Raw genomic sequence first — 24,052 nt, 5'->3', positions numbered from 1 at the left:
AGTCTATTACGATGATCAATGCCGCTCCTCGAATTTCTGTGGCCTGAGTAGAAGTCCTCCCTCTTCAACACCTTCATAGGGAGAAACACAGAACTTCGTATACATGTCAAATATTGGACTATATACATTTTCATCCCACTGTAACAGTAAACTCTTATATGGATACAATTCCGATTTCAAGCAGACTTTGGCATTAGTTAACTTGCAGTTGTCAAATGCAGTAGAATTATTCGCTATATACCACCTTCTATCGGTCTGAAATGGAAATGTGACGAATATAGGTGTCTTCAGTTGAACAGGGGTTTTAATAGCCCACGTTTCTCTGGTTGCCATTGGTACCACTACATATTCAAGAAGCTCCCATGAACTGAGACTTAATGGCAGTTATGTACCAACATTGAAAACTTTTAAAAGCTTCAAATGCTCCTAAAAAAATGGCTCTGAGCACTATGGGACTCAACTTCTGAGGTCATCAGTCCCCTAGAACTTAGAACTACGTAAACCTAGCTAACATAAGGACATCACACACATCCATGCCCGAGTCAGGATTAAAACCTGCGACCATACCGGTCTCGCGGTTCCAGACTGTAACGCCTAGAACTGCATGGCCACTCCGGCCGCCTCAAATGCTCCTCGTGAGGCATTCTCCATATTATTTTACTGATAATGATCTCATTTTCCTCTTATGGCTCTTTATAGTATGATTTGTTATCTGTCATACTTCGTTCCAGTATAAGTTCCTGTTTAGCAGTCATAATAATGGTTTGCATGTCCAAAAAGTATCCTATACGCAGTTTTAGAGGAATGCATACAGTAAACCCCTTGTACTCTTCCACTCTTCTACCTACTGACTCGTGTGTGAACCAACCAGCATTTTCTAAACCTCCTAAATCTGCGCGTGAGGCAGAGACATATGTTTTAAAGGTTGATGTTATGCCTACGTTAGGTATACAGTCTATATCGCCCCTGCGAATTTCATATTGAATCTCCTGAAACTGAAATACTGAAGAATTATGTGTATGTTTGAACCCCACTCTGGGAGAATCAACCTTTTTCTTAAATACCTCATTGAAATATATGAAACTCTTGAACAGGAGGGTTGAAGCGTCTTGATGCTGGATGACAATCCTAATTTTGTCATTCTTGTTAAATGTGCTTGAAACTTAAGGTTTATGTGAAAGTATTCCTGACGTATATTTTGCTCATCATATTCTACTGGAGCATTACACTGAGTGACATCACAGCAGGATTTCATGTCCGCTGATTTAAGGAACTCATAGTTTCTTGCGGCTCTGGTGTGGAGTGCTATGCTGTGGGTTGTGTACCCTGGTTTTATACCTGATGCCCATCCTGTTTTAGATGTAGTCACAAAATATCTTAAAATTTATTAGAATCCTTCTTCAAAACCCGTCCTGTTGTGAAACCCAGTAGTCGTTCTATTTAACCTTTCTGGTTCAAGCCAGTCGTTGCATTCAATATTGTTATATCAGATTCAAGTGTACTGATCTTCGCACGTACCTCCATCCCTATTCCAATCTATTTGGAAACTTCGTTTACATTATTAATATTGTACACAGTAGGTTCTATTTCCATTATTTCTGCCATTAATTTCCAGATCCAGTTTATTGTTAGCCTCTGGGATATCTGAGATGCTGTTGTGTGGCTCCAGCGTAATCGACACAATACCCCATCCTCCAAAGCTTAAATCAGTCGATGGCAAGTAATTCGCATATAATAGTGATGACTGTTCTTTTATAGTACACGACAGTGCATCTGAACCTAAACCGGTGAATGTTCCTCTTTACGTACCCTTCTTCGTGAATGGCAGGAGGAACGTCACCAAATGAGTCGAAATAGTGGGTGTTACTTGTATTTTTTTAAAATGTAAGGTATCCTATGGATTCCAGGCCCTCGAGCAACATCAAGATTCAGTTTCACTTTCTCTAGATTTCCACATGGTCTTCAGCAATGTATCTCACATAACTAGACCATGGAATCTTGGAATGTTGAATTCTTTTCTAAAAAACTTAAGCAGATCCGTATTTGTAAGCGCTCTATCCGGTAGGATGGCTAAGGGGCTATTTTTATTTTTGAAGATACCTAGCCCTTTCTTCTATGGTTTCAGGTATAGTCCTTTCCTGATGGCTGCTGTGTCCATCATGTATTTATGTCTTCTTGCTTCCTGTAGTTACTCCTGGGAATTCTGCGTAATCTTGACTGTCATGGCAGTAGCTGCAGCACCGCCAGACAGAGAACCCACTGCTGAGAGACCTGTGAGGACCAGAATGAGGAAGGGAATAATTCTACCTGATGTGTTGGGTACTGGCAGAATCCTAGGTGCTTTAACCGCTCCTTTATGTTTCAAGGCGCTTTCAGCAGCATACACCGCTGCCAGGATACTGATTTTTAAACTACCCTGCTCCTTTCTCTTCTTTAACGTTATAATAATCCTCTTCTTCCTCTTCTTTAGTGCGTGAGGTGAAATTCATGATTCAAATTCATCCCTAAACCCAATTTAATTTTGCCGTGCATTGTTTTATTCAACAGCAAATGACGCAAGTGTTGATATCTGTCAGTATCCCTTCTTGCTTGTATTGCTTTTGCTTTATCAGCTAAAATTTGATCTGCAGTGTGATGTCTGTGTTCCGTATATGCCTCATCAAGCAGATTAATCCCCTAGTCATAGTGTGACAACCGTTTTTGAAGCTTTGTTCTATGTCCACAGATCCATGGGAATGTGTAATTCGACTGGCAGTTCGTAGATAAATCACAACATCCTCTAATGTGTCTCATACCACACATGTTATATTACTGTGGTGGTTGTGATCTGTGCGTCACATCATGCAGCAAATCGTCAGCGACAATCCAACTGTTTCGTGTTGCAGGAAGCCAAGTCATTCAACTAGTGCTCTATTCCCTCGACGTCTTATGACCATCTCTATAAGAAACATATTCAGTTTTGAGCATTTCTGCAATTCCTCTATGTAAAAGCATCCATTAATCTTGGAATTTCAGTACCACTGCTGTTCTTTAATAAATAGTTTCTAGGATTCATTCTTTGCACATTGGAAACTGTAAATATCTCAGTTGACTGGTTTGGTAGGTACCATATGACTCCTGAAATGCTGTCTTGTGTTTTGAAACATGTGCTAAATTATCTACATTATATCTTCATTTGCGTGGATATACCGCATTTAGGAGTCCATTATCACAAACATCAATTGGTCTCCTTTTTATTGTGTTATGTTTGGTTCGATTATACTGCACAGTTATTTGCAGGAGGATATCTATCCATCTGCATGAACTCTAAAGGTTTAATGCAACCAGATATGTGCTTTTACTGTTCTATCCAGACATTCCACGATATTCCCCTTCAGGTGGATGAATGCTGAGTGCTCGTGTATTCCGTACTGCCCCATCATGATCTTGAAATACCTATTGTAAAAATCTCCACCATGATCTGTTTGAATGTTGTGCAGACATAGATTCGTTCCTGTTTGCAACAAACGCTCAAACGCCTCTGTGACTTATCTCCCAGTTTTTGTTTTCACAGGTAATGCCAGGACTAATTTAGGGAATGTATCAATTAAAATACATTTTAAAGCATTATTCACACAAGAACACTCCCTCATGTCTACGAGATCAGCCTACTGTAAGTCATCCAAAACTTCGATCATTAGTTTTGTGTGCTGGTTTGTGTCGTCCTCAACTACTGTCTCCATACTTATTCGATGATACTTTTCTCTTTAAGCTCTGAAAGTATTGAAACAAACTCATTTCAATGAGCTTTATTATCAGTGGCAGCCATGAGCAAGCACAGCTGATCTATTAGCTCATTGGGATAATCATAATATATATATATTGTGGGAAACAATTGTTCACTCTTTTATGCTAGACTCCAATACCATTACTGCTGCTATTTTACCTTCAAATATAGATTTTATAATGGTTTTGAATTTCACACTGATTTGGCTTTTTGGTACTTCATTTGCTTTCTTGTGCAGGTCAGTCAAATGCAATATTTCACCATAAATTTCCAAATCTTTAGTTGAATAATTTACGTTTTTCGAAGGTCTTAGCAAAATAAGGTTATGTAGATCTGGAGTTCTATGAAATTTTCTATAACCAGTCTGTGCTGTGTTATCAGTCAAACAAGTGGACTTTGTGCCAAGCATGTATGGTTTTAGCCTGCTGACACCAGATGTTCTGTTTACTGTAACATCACTATGGCGGTTAATAAAATCAGCAGTAACATTGTCATCATCATGATGTTATTTTAGCGAGAGTTGGCCAAGAGATTTGGTAACTGGCTTAAAGGTTTCTCTTAGTGTTTGATCCTGCTCCAAATGCCCTAACCTTAGCAACCATAATTTTTCTCGAACAGCCTTCCATGCCTCAATGACTTTATGCTTAGATGAAACCTTGTTATAAACTAAGCAGAGTTCTGTGTGGGGTGCAGCTTATATACATTACTATCTATTGATCGATCTTTGCAGTTAAGTCGCATACTTTCTTTCCACTTACATTAACCCACTCATTTAATTTATTGATTGATCTCATCAGTGTCTGACGGTAAGTCAGTAGTTCCTTGTGAACACTCCCAACTTTACAGTCGAGAGCCTGAATTTTGTCATCCATGTACATACGACTGTTGTGTCTATGTATACCATCCTCTCAAGTTGAGTGGTGGACATGCATATGAATTTGTCCATGACGCAATGTTTATTGATGTAGTCGCCTCTTGTCATAGCTATATATACAGAGACTCTTGAAAGTTTCGTTTATACCTACCATAATTCAGTTTACTTGCATCATCAAGAATAACAAACCCATACTGTGTGTGATTACAGTGATCTCCACATATCTTTTCAAATTCATTGAATGACACACCAATTGCTACATGTGCTCGATAAATGTGCTTTATATTCGAATTGTCTTACTTGAAGGCTATAATGAGGTTTGCATTATCCCTCATCGGTTGTTTTGGGATTCTGGAATATGACGACCAAATAGAGAAATATCTTCAAATTTGTTCCTTGTATTTCACAGCAGCAGTGTCACATATGAACATGACGTTTCACTTTATTCTTTCTGGTGTATCACTGCTTTCACTGAATGTTGTGTATGTCACTTCATCAACACCTTGCTATATCACCTGTAAGAGTTGGTATTTCGGATCAGACAGCGTTTTTTTAAATACACATACATGCTCAAAAGAGACTCCATCCAGGTGTGTTAGCAGCAGCATGAGAACATCTGTCTTCCTGCACCTGTACAGATCTATAATTATAGCCTGTATATTATCAGGAAGGAGTATGCTATTCTTCTTCTGATCTTCTGCGTCATCACAGAACCAGGCACTTACAACAAAATCCTTGTAGGTGGATGCTTCATCCGCCCTGCCATGATACTGACTACAATATATATATATATATATATATATATATATATATATATATATATATATATTACTCGTTCATTTTTCACAGTATTTCCTGAATAACTATTTCATGTATGCACTAAATTCTGCACTAGTTCCCTCAAACTGATGGGAGTGCCACTAAACTCTGGTATTCCATCTGTAAATTTAACGTGGATGGACCCCATAGCTATCAGAGTCGACTTGGGCACTGCATTGATACAGGAACTAAATCATTCAAATGTGTACTACGCACATGAAGATAGCTCACAACATCATTGTACACAGCTTGAATACATAGTAGCCATCGCTTCAGTCTCTCTGACACAAGAGATATAGTGGGATGCTGTAAATAAATGGATCGGCCTCCAGATTTCACCCTGAGCACTGCGCCATCGAACATTGTTGTGATGGAAGCCTCAGGCCAGCACAAAAGATGTCTGAGTGAGAAAGAGATGGGTTATTCTCCATAGTCATTGAGAACTGATACAGGATATTGCACGCCATATTTATTCCCATTACAGCTCAGTAAAACCGCACCTCAACACTCTTTGTTGCATTTTCGATCTTCATCACTACATGCCAGTCACTGTCTACTGATTCTATGTCTATATTTAGACATTTTGATCCTCTAGCAATTAAATTATACCTGGAAGTGAATAGTAGTAGTGCATTGAGAGCAATTGGTCTTCTCATCTACTACATCTACACTCTGTCCTTTCATTTTCACCAGAATGTTCCGAGATGCAGCATATGTTGGAGCCCAGTACTGACCTAAGTCATTCTGTTTGAAACCACTGGTGCACTACTCTGAGTCAAGGATCAGCTGGGGGTCGTCCTTGTCCTGCTCCAACGTGCCGACCATATGTGGTACAGGATCACACATATGGGGGGTCACTGCAGGTTCCAACGAGCTGGAGGTCAGTTCCAGGCCCAACAAGTCAGAGGCTACTCGCACTGGGGCAGGTCCTGACAAGCTTCACGCCGCTGGTGCTGCAGGTCCCAGCAAGCCAGAAGTTGCTGCCATATGTGCAGGCCCTGACATGTTGGAGGCCACTGCTACTTCAGGCCCCAACACACTGGAGGTCAAATCTGCTGTTGAACAAAGAAGAAGAGCCACTAGGTGTGGTAGTAATAATAGCAACTATGGACATACATAAACAAAAACATGTAATGAGTACTTATTTTCTGCTTCTCCCTATTCTGCTGGGAGATGATGCACTATCTCGACTGCTGCTGATATAGGAGTCTCATGATCCTTCCACTGACTGAGATTGGCAGGCTACAGGATTCACCTTATATCCCTGACATTACGATGACGTGACAGGATGCATTGTTGCCATTGCTTCCCACCAAGTTTTCACCCATGACGTCACAATTTGGAGCACACTCTGGTGACGGTATTGCGAAATATGTCAGCCAGGCTGGGGTTGTCAAAGAGCACACATTCGTCTCTTAGGCATATTGACTTGCCATTTCAAAAAAGATTGACAGTTGCAGCATAAGCAACTATCTGTCAGCTGCAGAATGCGTCTTCAAACCCTCCCACTGCATCACTATTATTTGCTGAAAAGTATTTTTCTTCTTACACTCCTCCATTATCTTTCTTTCCAACCCGCATATAGTGTGTTATGGACACACTCCACAGCTGCATGCTTACATGTGATGCAGTTATTAAACTCATTTCTGTCCATCACCAACATCTCATCAACTGAGCACACTTTGAGCGTTTCTTGCCAATTTCCACTAGGATAACGCCCAAAATAAAGAAAATGAACCAACCTATATCATTCTGTACCAACAGCTTAGCAAAGACTGAACGTTTCCCACCATTTTCCAAGTGGGAGAAGGGGTGGGGAGGGGAGGGAGGGAATGCATTTGCGCCTTACAAAATTAAATAAACAACAGAGAACCAAATAAAGAGATGGACAGCCCTGTCTCCTGCAGACTGATTAAATAAAGAATACGCAAATTGACTTTTGCAAATGAACAACATATGCACTCCAATGTAATTGACATTGATTTCAATTTAATGTCCTGAGATCCTTCCAGGCCAACAGCCCAGCACAGAGTGAGCGATTTTTCCTACCGATTTTTTTCTGGGAGGAGTGGGAGGAGGGGAACCAAGGGGTGGGAAGGGAAGCGATAAGGTATGGGGTGGGCTGGAAATTTCCCACAAGAGGAAGGAGACGGGACCTTCCCAGTGGGGACGGGATAATTAATTGATTAATTTAATTAATTAGTGAATTAATTTTATATTAATTTTATGTCAAAAGTATGTATGAACTTTACCCCACTACTTACAAGCAGTGGTGCGTCACACATGGCTACATAATGACATCGATATTATGGTTGAGAAAAGATCCTGACTGAGATGGACAAGAGTCAAGTTTAATGGCCTGTGAATCAAAATCGCCTCCAAACCGTAAAGGAGTTGCTGCAGGCCATGGATAAATGTCCATCCCAACCTGTCAGTGGGAGTACATTGGGACAGGATCTGCATGCACTGAATGTTTGGAGTTGATCACTTTGCAAGAGTCCATTGGTCACACAGGCACGTATATATGACAACAGCAAAGTTCTTTCGGCTGGAAGAGTATGTGACCTGTCTGCTGAACTCTCCCCTACACTGTTACCTCTCGAGTGGCCTGCAAAATCACCTGCCTTGAACCTCATAGACAATCTGTGGGACATGTTGAAAAAGCAGGTAAAATGCTGTCATCAGCATCCCCACAACCTAGAGATTGCACAGCCTTGTAAATTCTCTTCCCAACTGAATTCATCCAGACATCAAGTCAAGTGGGGGAATTATGCTCTGTCAAATTATGCTTGCAATGATTTCTCTAGGGGTGACTAATTTTCTTTACAGGAGCTTATGTTGATATTTACCACATTCTAGCTCCACTACCTAATGTCGTCTGAGGTCTGGCGGTGCTACTTTATATGAAACCAAGGAACTGTTGTTGATTTTATCGTACCAGAGACAATTTTCATTGTGTCGTTTAGCTCGACACCAATTTTGTTGTCATGACTACTTCTAGCCTGCAAGGGCAGGTATTCTTAGGCACATGCATAATGACTATGGAGACCTCACATTGAACAAAACCATGGTGAATCATTGCGCGAGGCATCTGTCGTCATTGCTACAAAGTTGCACAAACCGCTCTGATCTTCTGGGTGCTGGCTGGTTGCACACAGCTGTGACTCCTGGATTTTGGGACTTGTGGGCACTCTCATTCAAGATGTTGGACGGATCACAAACACCTTACTGCACAACAGGATGTCTTTGTTGATACTGCTGACACACTCTTCCACCAACTGGGGTACTGAAAGATTTGTGTCCACTATCGTAAAACCATAAAGAGCAACGAAGGAACATCTGTGCAGAATTTCTTGGGCTGATTGTGACAATTTCTTGCCAGACACAGCCGTAGATGATGAAATATGGGTTCATCACGTCGAAACGGAAATAAAATGGCAATCCATGGAGTGGCACCACACCACCTCTCCTCCGAAAAAAGCTCAAAGCCACCCCCTCCGTCAGTAAGGTCATGGTGATCTTTTGCTGGAACTCTAAAGGGGTTATTACGTTTGCTGTCCTGCCTAACGGCACAACGACAAACTCGGAAGTGTTTTGCGCTACCCTCAAGAAACTGAAGAAACAATTTCAACACATTCGTCACCACAAAAATGTAAACGAACTTCTCCTTCTCCATGACAACACAAGGTCTCACACATGTCTGCACACCCTAGACGAGCTCACAAAACTTTAATGGAGTATTCTCCATCATCCACCCTATAGTCCATATCTCGTCACTTGTGACTGGTATCTGTTTGGCCCAATGAAGGATGTACTCCACAGGAAGCAGTACATGAATTATGAGAAGGTTATTAACACAGCACGACATTGGCTTCGATGTCGACCAGATGAGTGCTACCGTGTGGACAAAAGGGCCTCCCAGTGAGGTGATGTAAGGACATCGTTTTGAACAAAGAGAACATACCAGCCTTAATAGCAGGGGGAAACTATACCATTGAGAGAGTTGAAGAGTTTAAATATCTTCTTCGCATGAAATCAGAGACTAATAGCAGCTACCAGAGCTTATTTTGCTAACAGGACTTTTATTATCAAGACTCCTGACCTGCACCACCAAGATACTCGTCTAAAAAATACTTATAAGACCTTTTAACGTTCTGACGACTTAAAGTATGAGTGTGGGTCTGGGTTATACTGATTTATTTCCCCAAACCACATTCTACTTTTTTACGAGATGCAGCCACTATTCTTTACTGGATAACCGGCTGTTGGAAACTCCCTTGACTTCTTCTCAATCGAATAACGCTAAGTACAAGAACTTTCAAGCCTCTTTCTACTAGTGAAATAAGTAGCCATACAAACTTTACGTTTCGTAAAGTTTTACGTTTCGTTTCTATTTGACTTTCAAGCATAACAAAAATTCTCACTTTCAATACAATATGTAATTTCAGTAAGTCTCTCATACAGTCGTATGTTAGAAACAAATTGATTTACATTGAAAGAAAGTCTGCTTAGACACCATGACTTTCAGAAAATGAAATTGAAAAAACGTCTTGCCTGTAACAAAGCTGAGTCAAGAGTCTATATGAGTACTTTTTCAACTGTTCTTGTTTCACATAACATCAGTCAGTGACACAATAAGCACAAAGCTGCTTATAGATTCCATGGTTCGTCCATACACACTTACTAACACATCTATGGATTACCCGACAGGTACTTGTCGGTGCTGTCCGACCGCCACATCTACTTTCTTCCCACAATTGATTTTAAACCTGCACACACAAACTTGTGACACGCAGTAGGTAGGTTTTTACCATCCCACTCTCGTATCTAGAATATCATGTGTTCGAGACGGCAGAAGGCTGAGTGGTTATAGAATTTACACAGAAATTCTCGAATCACTACGAGCTATGCTCGCGTATAACTCTGAAACTTGGGTCCTAACAGCAAAAGACATCGAAATGCTGGGCTCATTCGAAATAAAGATTCTTTGAAGAATCGTCTGCCCAATTTCTCAAAGAGGAATGTGAAGGAAAAGGAGTCATGCATAGTTTACAAAGCCCTATATATCAAAAGATTTTTTTTTATTTTACACGTTCATCTTGATCACACAAACTTTGACGCTTCACTATTATGGGTTTCGGCTACTGCCATCTTCAGATCATAAAATATTCTGATGTAATATCAAAGTCAAACTAAACATGTATGTACTTAGTAAGTGTTATGTACCTACACGATTAGTTTCAGTTTGATACTATATCAGAATATTTTATAATCTGAAGATGCCAGTAGCCGAAAGTGGTGGAAATGCAGTGTCAAAGTTTGTGTGATCAAGACGGACCTGTAAAATAAAGAGCCAAAATACGATCACAGACTCATTTTCAGACCTGTGTCTTCAATTGATATATCAGAAGAATAGTGAAATCATCCATGTAGGATGGATGAGTGAAGAGGATGTAACCAAAAAGGTATTGCAAGGAAATTCTGGAGGACGAGATGGTGTAGTTGGAAGAAAATCAGGTGGGAGGATGGAGTCACTGAGGATCTCCGGAAAATGGGTTATAAGAATTGGAGAGCTCTAGCAGTAGACTTAGATAAATGGAGAAAATTCTTGAAGAGGTCAAGGCTCACAATGAGCTGTAGTGCCACAAAAGAAGAAGACGATGTTGATGATGAATGAAAACGAAATGGAGATGGGCTGGACAAGTAACCATCCAAATAACTAGCAGTTGGTTTAAGGAAGTTTCTTGCACAATTCTCTTCGATAAAAAAAAAGACCGAAACGTCGACTTAATGAGAGATGTGTAGATGGCATGAGAAAACATGCAGAAGCATTGAAACGAACAGCTGAAGATCAAAACGCATGTAAAAGTATAGAAAAACATATCTCATGATGATAGGGATTTATTCATCCTCAATGGATTACTTTTATTACTATAGACTTTCTTTTATATTCATAGATGCACTTGGGCTTGTGGCAACTTCAGTTATTATCTATTCCTGGTTTAAAAGTCCGTATTAGCACAGTTGTATTGACAATATGATGGGAATTTGAGGGTTGGTCACTGCAGAGATAAATGAGTGAGCAAACGAGAGCAGAAATATGAAGGTATTTGGGGCAGCTGGAAGACATGATTCGATTTTAAAGACTGTTAAATAGTAGTGAACTGGTTCTTCTGGCATGGAAGTTTATTTGGTGAAATTAAAATCGCTATTGATGATAGCAGGCAGTTCATAGTTCCTAAACTCTGTGCTGAATTGTTACATTTAAATTTATTGACATTTTTTTATAAGAACCTCTACAGGGAATGGTAAATGTTCTATGACAGGTCTTGTCAGCTATTAGATACACTGCAGAATCAGTATATGGAAGATGATCTAGGAATCTTTAACATCATTTGTTGCAAAAAGGTGGGCGATGTAGGCTTACAATCACACAAGTAATTTAGCTGCTCTCCCTGCTTGTAACCACTTTGTTCAGAAAGTCTTTTCTGTTCCGTTCAGACTATGTGCCACTCTCAAGTAGTAAGAAAAGTCACACAAGAATAATGAATCATAGATAACTAATACACCAAAGCAATATCAGGACTGTTAAGATCAGTAGGCAGTCACGAATTCACTGTGTTTGAGGAGACAATTATGTACGAACAAGGGTGCTCATAAACAGCATTTGAGAACTTCTTCCCTGTGGAATTTGCATCTTATTTTTTCCATAATTTGTAACTTTATTTATCTAAATGCAAAAGCATGTTTTGCAAAACACACTTTTGAGGTAGCATTACTTAGCATGGAGCTTACTGCACCTTGTGATATTCGCTATTTTTGGCTTCATTAAAACATCAAATATTTAACACTTTCAGCCCGAAGGCAAATACTTGTTTATAAAGAATGATTAATGTATAATAAGATGTCGCATACCGCCGGTGGAATATCCTAAATAATGTAATTCGTTGTCTTTGGGCGGCAGTATAAACAGAAGAAGACGGATCGATATGTGATCCTTCACTATTTTGTTCGCCGGAGAACAAATGAAATCCTGAGCGCTAAAACACTTGTACTGTTTTTCTCAAGTAAGACAGACGCAGATTGTGGTGGTCTGATCTAATTTTTTACTGAATGTATAAAAACGTGTTCCATGTAAGTTTGAGTGAAGCGTAAAAAAGAACAACTGTTATAACTTATCGTGACGACGCACGGGTTATTCAGGACGACAATGACTATATAGAAGAGTGCCAAATGGAAATGAAACGGACATAAAAATCTACCGTCATTGTAGTACTACACATAATATACAATATATGTTTTAGTTATAATAGATATTTGTTCTGGAAATATTGAATCATTTAGCAGTGCTCATTCCTATCATCTCCTCAGTATTATTTTCATTTTAATTGTGCATTTTGCCAAGATTACAGACACCAAGATCAGCAGTCCAATGTGCGTGTTACATTGGCAAACAGAAAACTGTGTCATTGTCTTCTTGCATCAGCTTTAATATTGAATTTCCCTTTTGTGTGATGTTACAGTTGTTTTTGCGCCCTTAAGAACTTTCTGGTCCCTTAGGAAATTTGTTTGTCATAACAATAACTTCACGACCGGGTATGATCGTATCTACGATCATGAAGTAATTAGAAAGACGATAATGCAATTTTTTAATCAATAGCGTGCCTCAACGATACAGATAGCCGTATGGTAGGTGCAACCACAACGGAAGGGTATCTGTTGAGAGGCCAGAGAAACATGTGGTTCCTGAAGAGGGGCAGCAGCCTTTTCAGTAGTTGCATGGGCAACAGTCTGAATGATTAACTGATCTGACCTTGTAACATTAACCAAAACAGCCTTGCTGTTGTGGTACTGCGAATGGCTGAAAGCAGGGGAAACTACAGCCGTAATTTTTCCCGAGGGCATGCAGCTTTACTGTATGGTTAAATGATGATGGCGTCCTCTTGGGTAAAATATTCCGGAGGTAAAATAGTCCCCCATTCGGATCTCCGGGCGGGGACTACTCAAGAGAACGTCGTTATCAGGAGAAAGAAAACTGACATTCTACAGATCGGAGCGTGGGATGTCAGATCCCTTAATCGGGCAGGTAGGTTAGAATATTTAAAAAGGGAATTGGATAGTTTAAAGTTAGATATAGTGGGAATCAGTGAAGTTCGGTGGCAGGAGGAACAAGACTTCTGGTCAGGTGAATACAGGGTTATAAATGCAAAATCAAATAGGGGTAATGCAGGAGTAGGTTTAATAATGAATAAAAAATAGGAGTGCGGGTAAGCTAGTACAAACATCATAGTGAACGTATTATAGTGGCCAAGATAGACACAAAGCCCATGCCTACTACAGTAGTAAAAGTTTATATGCCAACTAGCTCTGCAGATGACGAAGAAATTGAAGAAATGTATGATGAAATAAAAGAAATTATTCATGTAGTGAAGGGAGACAGAAAATTTAATAGTCATGGGCGACTGGAATTCGACAGTAGAATAAGGGAGAGAAGGAAACATAGTAGGTGAATATGGATTGGGGCTAAGAAATGAAAGAGGAAGCCGTCTGTTAGAATTTTGCACAGAGCATAGTTAACACTTGGTTCAAGAATCATAAAAGAAGGTTGAATACATGGAAGAATCCTGGAGATACTAAACGATATCAAATAGATTATATAATGGTAAGACAGAGATTTAGGAACCAGGTTTTAAATTGTAGGACATTTCCAGGGGCAGATGTGGACTCTGACAACAATCTATTGGCTATGAACTGTAGATTAAAACTGAAGAAACTGCAAAAAGGTGGAAATTTAAGGATATGGGACCTGGATAAACTGACTAAACCAGAGGTTGTACAGAGTTTCAGTGACAACGTAAGGGAACATTTGACACGAATGGGGGAAAGAAATACAGTAGAAGACGAATCGGTAGCTCTGAGGGATGAAGTAGTGAAGGCAGCAGAGGATCAAGTAGGTAAAAAGATGAGGGCTAGTAGAAATCCTTAGGTAACAGAAGAGATACTGAATTTTTGATGAAAGGAGAAAATACAAAAATTCAGTAAGAGAAGCAGGCAAAAAGGAATACAAACGTCTCTAAAATGAGATCGACAGGAAGTGCAAAATTGCTAAGCAGGCATGGCTAGAGGACAAATGTAAGGATGTAGAGGCTTATCTCACTAGGGGTAAGATAGATACTGCCTACAGGAAAATTAAAGAGACCTTTGGAGAAAAGAGAACCACTTGTATGAATATCAAGAGCTCAGATGGAACCCAGTACTAAGCAAAGAGGGGAAAGCAGAAAGGTGGAAGGAGTATATAAAGGGTCTATACAAGGGCAATGTTCTTGAGGACAATATTATGGAAATGGAAGAGAATTTAGATGAAGATGAAATGGGAGATACGATACTGTGTGAAGAGTTTGACAGAGCACTGAAAGACCTGAGTCGAAACAAGGCCCCGAGAGTAGACAACATTGCATTAGAAATACTGACGGCCTTGAGAAAGCCAGTCCTGACAAAACTCTACCATCTGGTCAGCAAGATGTACAAGACAGGCGAAATACCCTCAGACTTCAAGAAGAATATAGTAATTCCAATCCCAAAGAAAGCAAGTGCTGACATATGTGAAAATTACCGAACTATCAGTTAAATAAGTCACAGCTGCAAAATACTAACGCGAATTCTTTACAGACGGATGGAAAAACTGGTAGAAGTGGACCTCGGGAAGATCAGTTTGGATTCCGTAGAAATGTTGGAACACGTGAGGCAATACTGACCTTAAGACTTATCTTAGAAGAAAGATTAAGGAAAGGCAAACCTACGTTTCTAGCATTTGCAGACTTAGAGAAAGCTTTTGACAATGTTGACTGGAATACTCTCTTTCAAATTCTAAAGGTGGCAGGGGTTAAATACAGGGAGCGAAAGGCTATTTACAATTTGTACAGAAACCAGATGGCAGTTATAAGAGTCGAGGGGCACGAAAGGGAAGCAGTGGTTGGGAAGGGAGTGAGACAGGGTTGTAGTCTCTCCCCGGTGTTATTCAATCTGTATATGGAGCAAGCAGTAAAGGAAACAAAAGAAAAGTTTGGAGTAGGTACTAAAATCCAGGGAGAAGAAATAAAAACTTTGAGGTTCGCAGATGACATTGTAATTCTGTCAGAGACAACAAAGGACTTGGAAGAGCAGTTGAACGGAATGGGCAGTGTCTTGAAAGGAGGATATAAGATGCATATCAACAAAAGCAAAACGAGGATAATGGAATGTAGTCGAATTAAGTTGGGTGCTGCTGAAGGAATTAGATTAGGAAATGAGACACTTAAAGTAGTAAAGGAGTTATGCTATTTGGGGAGCAAAGTAACTGATGATAGTCGAAGTAGAGAGGACATGAAATGTAGACTGGCAATGGCAAGGAAAGTGTTTCTGAAGAAGAGAAATTTGTTAACATCGAGTATAGGTTTAAGTGGTAGGAAGTCATTTCTTAAAGTATTTGTATGGAGTGTAGCCATGTATGGAAGTGAAACATGGACGATAAATAGTTTGGACAAGAAGAGAATAGAAGCTTTCAAAATGTGGTGTTACAGAAGAATGCTGAAGATAAGATGGGTAGATCACGTAACTAATGAGGAGGTATTGAATAGGATTGGGGAGAAGAGGAGTTTGTGGCACAACTTGACTAGAAGAAGGGATCGGTTGGTAGGACATGTCCTGAGGCATCAAGGGAGCACAAATTTACCACTGGAGGGCAGCATTGAGGGTAAAAATCGTAGAGGGAGACCAAGAGATGACTACACTAATCAGATTCAGAAGTATGTAGGTTGCAGTAAGTACTGGGAGATGAAGGGGCTTGCACAGGATAGATTAGCATGGAGAGCTGCATCAAACCAGTCTCAGGACTGAAGACCACAACAACAACAACAATCAATAGCACACTAGGTGTGACTGCTTCAAGCCACGCGAAACTGCAAGTAAAGACTATTCACATTTCGTAATGCAATATTTTATTCCAATGGTCAGTCCATGATTCTTACGCCAATTATGATTGATAAAACATTAAGCGAAATCTCAATTTCCAACTTTTCCATTGAATAATATCACTTTTATTTTGTTACATCACACTTGGCGCCCGAACAGGACCTGACCAAAACATTAGTTCAAATACTTGGAAAATTTTCTATGTGCTTGTGTTAATAAATGTTCTGTCGTTTCATGTACACATCATCCTTCTGAGAGAAAGACGGAAAATATGCTGGTCGATAACGCAGTTTAATTACGGAGAGGAAGGAAAAGAATAGAGACGCGAATTTTCTGAGACAACATAGCGGCAATGAAGCCATCAAGAAGTAAGTGAGAATTTTGCGTAAGCAGTGTAGTGGTTCCGTAGCGACGTTGCTTTTCCAAGTCGATCCACTTCCTTTATATCTCCTTCCCGCTATAGAAAATCTGCTTTATTTTATCTTCCAAATTAAAATTCTTCGTAGTCTGATATAGAAATTTTTCCATTGTTAGAATAGTTGTATTACATTTTCAACATGCTGGATATTGTGTGCAATTTGCAGTGAAGAGCATCTTCATTCATTTGTCTGAAACGTTTCGGTTCTATCTTGTCTTCTCACCAGATCGAATTTCATTTGTTGCTAACGCGAGAGCGGCGATGCTCTTAGCGGACTCACCAGGTCACTGACAAACGACGAAAGCTTGAGTAGCACGGGACTTACTGACGAAAATGGCACATAGTAAACAGAGACAGGTGACAACAGGTGATGGGAGTGAAGACGTTAACAGTATTCCATACCTTTTACGATCGCGAACGGTAGGTTCCCGTGTGGAAACTGAACTATGTCTGTAACAGGGGAAAGTGACCCTAAAGTACAAACTCTTCCCACTGAAGCTACCAATGACTTCGGTGCGTTAATGGAAATGTTGAAACAACAGTTTGACGCAATAAAAACACAAAATGAGACTGTTAACGCCCGATTAGATGCTGTAGGCGAATCAGTAAAAACACAGCTAGGCACAATCAAAACAGATCTAGGCGCTACAGTCTGGAACCGCGCGACCGCTAAGGTCGCAGGTTCGAATCCTGCCTCGGGCATGGATGTGTGTGATGTCCTTAGGTTAGTTAGGTTTAAGTAGTTCTAAGTTCTAGGGCACTGATGACCTCAGAAGTTGAGTCCAATAGTGCTCAGGGCCATTTGATTTTTGAAAACAGATCTGCATAAAGAAATTACGGCTGAATTAAATACCCAGTTGGGTGAGGTGCAAACTAAGATCAGCGATCAAATTCAGAAAACGCAGAAACAGGTGAAAGGTGAAATAGGTGAAGTATCTGGAACATTAAACACAAAAATTCAGGCAGCTACCACAGAAATAAACTCAGTTAGAAATTCGGTATCTGACATTGAAGGTGCAGTAGAGGATCTGTCGAAGCAGATAGACTCAATCAATATCGAAGAATAGGTTAAGAGCACCGTGAAAGCACACGCGGAGGCATTGTCGGAACACTACGATGAATGGATAAAGGGTAAACATATTTTTATTGAAAAGAAGGTCAGGGAGGAGCTTAGGGAGACTGTCAAGGATGTATCATATGAAATCTTAGCTGCTCCTGGTAAGTCGGGAAACAGTGGTTTCTGAACTGGGACAGATTCGGAGGACAGTTACACTGGATCTTCCTGATTGGAAGCAGCAAGTAGTGGACGACGTCAGAATGCTGAGAAACTGGGTAGAAAATCTGCACACGCATACGCAAACTATAGGGAACGACTCTATAGACGGTGACGGATGTCAGTCAACTCCTTATGGTTCACCACTTGATTACATGCAAAACAGCACTCCTGTTGAGCCCCGAATGGGGAAAATTAATGATCCGCCCACAATTGTGAGTTTAATGCAAGAGGGAAGTGTGATTAAGCATAGCACTTTTCCTGTTTTAAATCCGCAGAAGCGTGAAATACACCAGATCGTGTTCCTAAAGAATTTTTCCGACGTATTTCCCAGGAGCTGGACAGACAGACAGCGTATTCAGTTCGTCACTGGATTTATTTCCGGTGATGCAGCATTATGGGGAACGGAAATGGTAGACACATATAGGAATTATAAAGAGTTTGAGAAAATGTTATTGGCAACATTTTGGAGTAATGGGGTACAGCGGAGATTAAGGAAGGAGGTGTATTGCGCCGAATTTTTCAGTGAGAAGCAGGGAAGTCTCCGGCGATGCTTTGAGAAGTATCTAGCAAAAATTAAATTCTGGTGTTCTCCGATTACTTCCAAGGACGTAATTATGATTCTCAAATGCAAACTCCCTGTATCTATCAGAGAGAAACTAGTAAATCTGTCCGAAGAAGACACAGATGCATTCCTTTCTGTGCTGGATTCCTTAGATTGAATTAGCGAGGATGTAAGCTCCAAGGTTGGCAGCGGCAAATTCTTCCCTGGCAGCCAGCAGAACGCATCGCACGTGGACAACCATGCGCCGAAGGAGAGGGCGCGTTACTGCGATCGCTGGTACCAACCTGCCAGCCGTTATCAAAACACAAACGGCAATCACTTTAAACGGAAGCAGAAAACCAATTACAGTAATCAGCAGATACCACCCAATTTATAACCAACCACCAGGTACAACATACGTATGGAAACCGACCTTTTAATTCTGCGCCTGAGCAGTATGGAAATTCTCCACAAACGAGTGGTAATTTTTCAAATGCGCCAGTGTACAATCAAAGTTACAGGTACAAAAATAGCAAGTGGCATGGACAAGGCGGAGGCCACCCAGCACAACATCAGAACAACTTTTCACAGGATAGGGGACCGCAGAAAAATTTTCAAACGGCATCAAATGCGAACTTTTCTTCACAAGGAAATGGTTTTGCCGGCAACAAAAAGATGGGGCGACAGCAGCCGCCTCAAGTATTCTGTACACAAGTGAATGCACCCAGTGAATTTGACCCCTTTAAACCTGCATTTGTACCACATAACCAGCACCAATATGAAACGGAAGAAACACTTAGGGCCATGAATGACAAACAGACTAAACATCCTGCGGAAAATTTATAGGCAGCACCTTTCAGCCTCCTAGAGGTCGCTGCGGGTTTGAGTGGGGCACTAACGAATCTTCTGGTTCTGACAAGGGAACCTCCCCATCGCACCCCCCTCAGATTTAGTTATAAGTTGGCATATGGATAGGCCTTGAAAACTGAACACAGATCAATCGACAAAACAGGAAGGAGTTGTGTGGAACTATGAAAAAAAAAAATGCAAAATATGCAAACTGAGTAGTCCATGTGCAAGATAAGTAACATCAAGGAGGACAATTATAAAACTTCAGGCACTCACACTTAATCAAATTCGCTCTCCAAAATTCCAGGACATGTTCAGATTTGCTTGGACATATGCAGGATTTGACGGTCTATACACGGAAAAATTTGAAAACGTAAAAAACATATGTTTCGACAGAGCACAGGGAAAACTGTGCGACTGTGAAACTGTTGCATTCATTTGTTGCAGTTTATGTCACAAACTCTTATGTTTTCATCACTTTTTTGGGGCAAGGTAGAAGAATCTTTATACCCATTCGCCAAGTGTACAAGTTAGGTGGGTCGACAACATATTCCTGTCATGTGACACACTTGGCGTCACCAGTGTCGTATAGAACACATCAGACGTGTTTTCCTGTAGAGGAATCGGTTGACTTATGACCTTGCGATCAAATGTTTTCGGTTCCCATTGGAGAGGCACGTCCTTTTGTCTACTAATCGCACGGTTTTGCGGTGCGGTCGCAAAACACAGACACTAAACTTATTACAGTGGACAGTGACGTAAATGAACGAACGGACAGATCATAACATTGCGAAAATAAAGAAAGTAAACTTTTCAGTCGAGGGAAGACTTGAACCAAGAACCTCTCGTTCCCCAGCTGCTCACGCTAACAACGGGACCAAGGCGCTCCTGATCTCATCTTCTCCTTTATGTTGCCTATCTTGTACATGGACTACTCAGTTTGCATATTTTGCTTATTTTTTTCATAGTTCCACACAAATTCTTCCTGTTTTCTCGATTGATCTGTGTTCAGTTTTTCAAGGCCTATCCACTGTGCCAACTTATAACTAAATCTGAGGTTGGTGCGATGGGGAGGTTCCCTTGCGAGTATGTTAATGCGATTCGGTACGACCATGAGACCGACTTACGAGATGACCTTGCACCTGACAAAGAAGCTCAAGACATTAATGACATTTATGATGAACAGGTCCAGGCTTCGATTAAGATTTCTATTGCCGGCATTGCTGTCACAGCCATTGTTGATACAGGAGCAAACATCAATGCCATGTCATCATGTCTCTTCAAACAGGCGGCTTCTGCTTCAAAAATTTTATCATTGCCAATTCAGGGTTGCTCCATTTCGGGAGCGATTGGTCCATTGAAGCAGTTAGTTTACAGACACAGCCTCAACTGCAGATAGAATCTGTTTTGGTTTCTTGCCTCTTGCGTACTGTGTGAACTGTTAATGATAATTATTGTGCTGAACAGCGCCCGGACTACATGGTAACTATTTCTACATGGAAACTTTAACTGTTAAGTGTTAAGTGTGGAAAAATTGTTTATAGTGATGGACACGAACTGATATTTCTTCAACAAGCTGAAGCAGGAAATTAAGGTTGCAGAAAGAATTTCAATTTAAGTTAGTATAAAAAAAGGTGCTTGCGTGGTGATTGTCCGGAGCTATATAAATATGTAAAGGTGAGAAATGGAGGAGGGTGCGTAAATAAGCACTTCTGTACAAGAAGATTTATAGATTTATTTTTAGTAATGTAAGTACTTGCAATTCTATTGTATACGCCAAAATCACCTGCTTAAAAAAAATACATGTTCGAAACGTCCAGACAGTGAACAGGAGTGGAGGAAATATCTTAGCTTAAAGTTCAGTTAAAGCGTGCTGTTAAATGAGAAAACAAGTGGTAACCCACATATGCTCACGCAAGGAGACAATAAGCTGTAGTAAACTAACTTAGTTGAAATACAGTACCAAGAGCGACAAACCATGAAGCATGAATAACATAGCGTAAGTACACCACAAGGCCATTAATTGCCATGAAAGTAAACTGTTTCCCTGTGATCTGAGCCCAATCTTAAGAGTATATGAGGAATGTTAGCTGACGAATTGTTTTCATTAGAATCAAGGTACTAAATAACTACACAGCAAGCCCCGTGTATCATAAATAAGTCCAAGTAAAGATCTTCAGAAGTTTTGTAGTGTAATCTAGCGACCATTCAATACCGTAATTGAAGGCTAATCTGAAGAACAAGCAATGCAGTGATGTTTAAACTTAATACTGACTATAACGAGAGTAAGATGTATAAGTAGCAGAGCATGGTGTAATGGAAGAGTTTAAAAATTTGTATCTTTGTCTATGATTATAATCATAATTTTATTTACATGCAGATTTTATTGTAAAAATGTCTCCTAAGACACTCCTCTTATGAAATCCATTTTCCTTGTGCCCCAGACCAAGGGTCGACTTGTGAAAGGCACGTCTGCTTGGAAGCAAAGCAGCGCTTATGAGAAATGAGATACGTAGTGCGATGAACTTCGCTAGCTTTGGTAATGTTTGTTATGGACAGGTTGCGTAAACCCAGTGAAATGTGGGTAATTCCATTCACGCGAAAACTAGTAGACACGCGTTACCCTTTTTTTGGCAGAGAACGATTGCTGAGTACATGAAGCGAAGAGGGAGACCTATTGTTATACAATATGCCCTCAAATATAAAAGCACAAAGGAAAGCACAAAAGAAAAGGTTCAGCGTTAAATGCGTACTCGTTAAGTAGTAGATATGTTACGTGGCAGTAGGAAATGATCTTGGGTGTACTAAAGAATAAATGCAACGAGTGTTGCGAAATCTGTAGTTTTCATAATGAGGAGATGAGTCCTTAAAAGAAGGTTTGAAAGAATATTTTTAGGTTCACTAGTGAAAGTAAACCTTTAGATATAAAGAGTCCATTCACAAAGCAGTTGTTCACTGGACTTTACAAAAGGAGTGACCATTAATTGTAAATATTAGCTCCTAAGTGATCTTTTGTAAATAGTAGATTATAAGTCTTTCTGTACCAATGGAAGTCACTTGCAAATTTGATTGTTTTGTAAATGAACGCTATCGACGAAGGAACTGAGCACGAATGCTGTGTGAAGATGCACACTAAAGTGCGACGTGCATAACAAGAATAACTGTTCAGTGTGTATTAGTGGTAGTGTTATACCGCAAGTGTAAAAATAAGTCAAGGCTACGGCAAAGTTCAATGTTGTTCAAAGTGCAGCGACAGCTAAAATATTCGTCGTCACTTACCTGTGAGCCTCACGGGAGGCAGTTGACAGGGAAGTATGGAGGCACCTTCAGTGTCCGGCTGCTCCGATGGAAAACGCGCGCGAGGTGTGTGTAACCGATGCACTCGCGTGATACGAAGTTTTAAAAACGAAAAAAAGGGCGATCGACGACCGGCAGCTCTGTTACAGCCTGAGCGCGAACGGATACTGAGTATTGGAGCTCACGCAACACTATGCAGCCGCTGTGAGTGGCTGACGGTGTGGGTGACGAAACAATCCAAACTTTAAACTGCTAACCGCCATGACGTCGATCGTACATACTGTAGGAAAGACATTTGCACACTTTTCTGACTACATTTTCATACGTAAATTAAGCAATTTTCTTGAGATGAAGTTAAGATGAGTAAGAAGTAGAGTGTCAAATAGACCTTACAGCCATTAATACCGGCACTCCTGAACACCACTAAAATGAATTATAATCCTGTCTCTTGATGGACAAAGAAAATTAATGTGCACTATAGGAAGACTCTGAACTCCAGACCAGTCCCGATCCTTAACCAATGTATCCAACAATTTGTAAGTTATACTAATAATTTTCCACGTCTTCTGCTTCATATTGTAAATTAAAAAAAAAAAAAAACGGGAAGCCACTTGAATTCTTGGCACCACAGTGGAAAGGATAGATGTACTGCATGATGAACGCCGTAGACAGCTAACACAGAAAGTGAAAGCATCGCCAAGTGTAGTGCTACGTTATTAAACTGTAATTGAACCACAATGAGTCAACAGAGGCTCGAACATTGTCCACTGTAGTTTAGTGAAAATAAACACCCACTGTACTCATGTATTAGTTGTTAAGCTCAAGAGAATGTAAATTCTGAAATTTATCCCCTGAAGTGAGAAATGAACGTTCACTTATTGTTATGTGCAGATATGGACCAAACTTAAATATGCACATAAATGTGAATCTTGGTATTAAGGAATGAAGTGACTGATGAACAAAGAGTGAAAAACTTTATTTTGAAAAATGATAAATATCTGATATATGTTTATAAATGTAATTTCAATTTATGTACTTAGTACGCCAGACACTTCTGAATTTATGTAAGTGCCATACCAATAATCACTAATATCTCATGATGACATGAATATCGAGATAATCCTTCGGCATTCCCTCTCTCCTCATGGGAGGTGGTGTGATACTCGCTATTTTTAGTTTCATTAAAACAGCAAATAGTTAACACTTTCAGCCCGAAGGCAAATACTTGTTTATAAAGAATGATTAATGTATAATAAGATGTC

The 24,052-nt window shown here is 40.1% G+C and overlaps 1 protein-coding gene across 1 annotated transcript in view; it reads right to left on the bottom strand.

The window, feature by feature from the left end:
- The window catches only part of LOC126347167 (dipeptidyl peptidase 3), a 187,956-nt gene extending 164,884 nt beyond the window's left edge, over positions 1 to 23,072 (bottom strand). Inside the window, exon 1 of the mRNA XM_050002252.1 lies at positions 22,773 to 23,072. The gene's annotated coding sequence lies outside the window, so the exon portion shown is untranslated. The remainder of the gene's footprint in view (positions 1 to 22,772) is intronic.
- Between the last annotated feature and the right edge of the window lie 980 nt (positions 23,073 to 24,052).

Source organism: Schistocerca gregaria, chromosome 1 (assembly GCF_023897955.1).
Source record: "Schistocerca gregaria isolate iqSchGreg1 chromosome 1, iqSchGreg1.2, whole genome shotgun sequence".
Taxonomy (NCBI): domain Eukaryota; kingdom Metazoa; phylum Arthropoda; class Insecta; order Orthoptera; family Acrididae; genus Schistocerca; species Schistocerca gregaria.
Note: the sequence above shows the minus strand (reverse complement) of the source record. Positions and strands in the feature narration are given on the sequence as shown.